Here is a 5,000-nt window from a genome sequence, read left to right as displayed (position 1 = left end):
CAATAGCCAAAATAGCAGATCGTCTATTTTTGCTACTTTTGTGTGACACTGTAGTATGACAAAGTAGGGAATACATTTACAACAGAAACATAAGAAGTTGAAGTTGAAATAGGAGATATGATTTCTGCCTGTGAATATACACTTGAATACAATGGTGAGGCACGCTATACAGGCTAATACACACCCGCAATCGCACGCACGCACGCACACACACACACACACACACACACACACACACACACACACACACACACACACACACACACACACACACACACACACACACACACACACACAGGAGGAGAAGAAACCAAAGTACTTCTGTTCAGATATTGATCGGTAGGACCACTGGCTCCCATTCAGCCACACTTCTGAAATCCACTCACAGATTGACTTCAAACAGGAAACACAGTGGGTGCACCGCGCTATTGAAATTACAATAACGTGTAGCTTTCTACACGTATACGTGTGTTTCACGTGGAGTACATCTACTGTGTTATATACATACTGTACTTTCTATAATGATATATAATGATAGGCCTACAGTACATAAGATAGTGTGTGTGTGTCTGTGTGTGTGTGTGTGTGTGTGTGTGTGTGTGTGTGTGTGTGTGTGTGTGTGTGTGTGTGTGTGTGTGTGTGTGTGTGTGTGTGTGTGTGTGTGTGTGTGTGTGTCTGTGTCTGTGTCTGTGTGTGTGCGTGTGTGTGTGTGTGCACGTGTGCGTGTGTACGTGTGTGCGTGTGTTAGTGTTAAGGTGGATGTGAAAGACCCATATACACTTCTATGTCTCTGTATGTCCATATACATGTAGTGTTGCCAAGTCGCTTATTATAAGCGACTTTGGGCTTGCTTTTCTGCAAAGTTGCTTATAATATTGGAAGTTGTGGGTTACGGTTTTTGGGACTTGTTTCTAAAGTGTTGTTGCTTATTTCGGCTCGCTTCAGTTTAACCACTTTAACCCTATATACATCGACTATTTGAAAATAGACGATCTGCAAGCTAACAGCGTGTCGTGCCACTGGCAAAAATCATTTTCAGATGGGGGTCCGTGGCCAAATACCTAGTAATTTGGGGGTCCTTGACGTGAAAATGTTTGAGAACCACTGCTCCAAAACAACATTAGACAATAAAGTTTGACTGACTTGCCCTGGTCGCTTATTTTGGCCTTGTTTTCATAAACCTGGTTGCTTGTTTCTCTCGCAAATTCTGGCAACACTGTATACGTATTAGGCTACATGCATCACACCCATCCATGTAGCCTACACTCTCATACGTGGGTGTGTCAGGTTTAATTAGGCTCCACTCACTATTGATTCCCCTGTAAACAAACACTTGTTTGAATAGGTAATTAATGCTATAGGAACTGACAGTCTTCCTCCTAACAGTCTCTCAATACTGAGTGAGCTTCTGTGTCCGGTGGGGAACCTGGTTTTTAGCTAGTAGCGCTAAACAGATTTAGCTAATTACTCCAAACTGATGTTTTGGCCAGACCTTGGTTTTGTTGCTGAACTTTAAATGAGCCTAAATTGAAAATCCATTCAAATTGTAGAGAGAGGAAGGAAGGGAGGAAGGGATGGTTGTTGTGTGCGTGTGCGTGTGCGTGTGTGTGCGTGCGTGTGCGTGTGCGTGCGTGCGTGTGTGTGTGAGAAAGAAAGAAGGATGAGAGAAGCACATTTTTCCTCATACCTGTAGTAGGCCTACTTCATTTATTGGTGTGGTGTGTATCTATCTACTGTACAGGAGGCTACATGCATAACATATAATCTTTGTATTATAATCTAACAAAAATATATCTACTGTACACAAAGAAAATAATGCAGTGAATACAGATAGACCTTGGGGTGGCACCCAGCCTTACTCATCTGCAAAGAGAAAAGCCTGGTCACGACCTAAAGCAGAGAGTGTCTATAGGGGCCGGATTTCCGTCGTACGTATTTCCCCCGGAAACGATCTTTTTCGACCAATCACATGAACACTTGTTTCATTCACGGAGAATGTAAACAGATTTGTAAAGCGTCAACGTCTTTTCCTTGTGCGGTACTTCCGCCCAAATTTCGGTACTTCCGCTTAGACACTCAACTGGCTAGGTCTTGCCCAGCGTGTGTGGCAGTGGTGCCCCAGTGCAGCTGCAGAGGGATAGCCATGGTGGAGTGGCACATTGGTGCAGCAGGCAACACCTGTGAAGAATTTGCAACAGTAATTGGGATAATTGGCTGGCAGCCTTTAAAAATCAGGCTATCAGTTCTCTGTCTGCTTTGTCTCTCAGTGAGACCAGAGCCACGTCACGCTATGGAGAAATTTCATGAACCCTGAAAATGGAACAGGGTTGAGCATACAGTATGTCCTGGCATGTAGCGCATATTTATGTTTTCCTCCTCCTAAATACATTGAGTGGTTTTTAGTTTGAGACTGGGCTAGCTAACCATCTTGCCCTGTTAGTTAGTAGTACCACATAGGCTACACAAAACAATCCTAAAGGTCCTTGCACACTGGTGCGTCTTTTCGTTGCGTTTTTTTTACAACAATGAAAAAAATTGAAAAAACAATGAAAAAAAAAAAACGCAACGAAAAGACGCACCAGTGTGCAAGGACCTTTAGTGTTAATTTACATCCGAGAGGTCAACTCACAACACTGAGGATTTTACTGTGTACATAATAATAACATTTATTTTGCTACCAAAATAGATTTTAATTTATTTATGTTGGGTCCAAAATATATTTTTAAATACATGTATTGTATGTAGCTTTGTAGATTCTTTAAAAAAAAATCTTGCAGATGGGTGAACAAAAAAAGTGGATAAAGTGAAAGTTCAAACCTATACATTGGAACAACTTATTGAATTTATGTTATAAAAGTAATTCTGAAATATCGAACATGACACCATTTCAAATCGTTTTTCTTTCTCAACACTTCACTGCCTCAATCAAGGTCCTTGGCAGCGAGCCCTTGATATGATATTACACATATCGGCTTGGCTTTCCTTTCCCAGAAAAAAAGAAGTGTGGTCTGCCTTCAAATTCATTTTTTATTGGAGTGTAGAATGATTGACAGTGCATTTCAACCACCAGCACCCACACCAACACCCCCACCTCTGCAATCTTTGACCTATACACTTTAAAACAATGTCTACCTTAATAAAAAACCTTATATACAGTACTTCATTGACCGGGGTTCCCCTGGGCTCTATACTTTGGTCTGCTCCTTTTTCCCTCTACACCAAATATCTTCACCGAAAACAAACGATCTACAAGACACTCATATATATGTTTTTTTATGATATTGTTCCACATCAAATGTCAAATCTTTATCTGCTTTATTTCAAGGTATTGTCACTTCTGTCCCTTCTACAAATAAATATGCATTAGGATTAGGACTGCATTGGGAATAAATGTATTTGTGTTTTCCTCCATCGGCATTTTTATTTTACTTCTTCTGAAAATATTCAATAGCCCATACAAGATTGAATTACTTGTGGAGACATGTGATTGTTTTTTTTTTTACAGTCTAGTAGCTACAGTAGCCAGCTCATCATCTCAGGGGTCCTTCATAACCCAGCAGACTATCTGGTTGGTGTGTTAACCAGCGGGCTCCGTCTGGCAGCGAAGATGCATGCGGCTTTAAACCGTTCCAGCCTTCTGCCCTCTGCTACTTTACCATCTCCTCCACCTCCGCTCCACTCCGATCTACCCGCTCAGGCTTAAAGCCACGCTCTGTGACACCGGGCATCACAGGAGGAATAAAAATGAGGTGGTGGGGCGGCTGGAAAATGTAACGTGTTGTCAGGTCTGCAATGGCTGGTTTCTGTGATTTAGGCAGTGGTGGAAAAAGTACTCACATTTTTTACTTAAGTAAAAGTACCAATGCTGAAATATTCCGTTACAAGTAAAAGTTGAGAATTCAAAATTTTGTTGACTCGAGTAAAAGTACAAAAGTATTGGCATCAAAATGTACTTAAAGTACCAAAAGTAAAAGTACTAAATGTTTGAAAATAGCAGATCTACAAGCTCACAACGCGACGCGATGCGACGCGTTGTGAGCTTGTAGATCGGCTATTTTCAAATAGCCTAGGTATAAAATAGGGCTAAAGTGGTTAATGTATGTTTCATAATATCATAATTTATATCTGAAAAGTAACTAGTAACTAAAGTTTTCAAATAATTGGAGTGGAGTAAAAGTACAATATTTGCCTCTGAGATGTAGTGGAGTAGAAGTAAAAGCATTGGAAATACTCTACAAATACCTCAAAATTGTACTTAAGTACATTACTTAAGTAAATGTACTTAGTTACTTTCCACCACTGGATTTAGGAAGTGCTGGCTTCGCTCAACTATGGCCATTTGTTTAGCATAATGTAACCACAGCGACGGGGCAGCTGACTGGTCAGTCATGCAGGGAAAGAGGAAAGTTTGTTGAGGTTAATGATAAAGGGAATGCTACGGGGTGGGATTAGTGAGATGACATATAATGGGTTTCCCAGATAAAGACCTGGAGTTGTAATGTTTATAGTTCTTTGGGTTGTTGTTTTTACATCAGTGAAAAATAATTGCTGTATTTGAATCTCACTATCACTAACTGTCTCAAACATCGTTTTCAAATACTGTATAGCCTAACTATTTTTGCTTGGTTTCATCTTTTACATTTCTAAGATCTTTTCTCAAATATTGACTCAGATAGCTAGTATTTACTCTTAATGTAGATACAGACATAGTCATTTCAGTTCATGGCTTTGAATCTGGCTGCAACCAGTGTCAGATCCCAACCCCCTCTTTCCTGTTTCTCTCCATTCTACCAGGTAATTAAACAGAAATGCCTTTTAATCTTTACAAACAAAATGATTCACACTTGCGACGAGCAAACCCTCATTTTGCAGTCAATCTGTCAGTGGTTCAACATGTGTAGGTCTCATTTTAGAGTGGACCTTTTAACTCACAGAGAACGGTAAGACATCCCATATCCACCAGGAATGCTCATGCAGTGTGAAAAGATGTCGTCTGTTGT

Source organism: Gymnoscopelus braueri, assembly GCF_963280865.1.
Source record: "Gymnoscopelus braueri genome assembly, chromosome: 10".
In the NCBI taxonomy this organism is placed as follows: domain Eukaryota; kingdom Metazoa; phylum Chordata; class Actinopteri; order Myctophiformes; family Myctophidae; genus Gymnoscopelus; species Gymnoscopelus braueri.
This window is presented reverse-complemented; position numbering follows the sequence as displayed.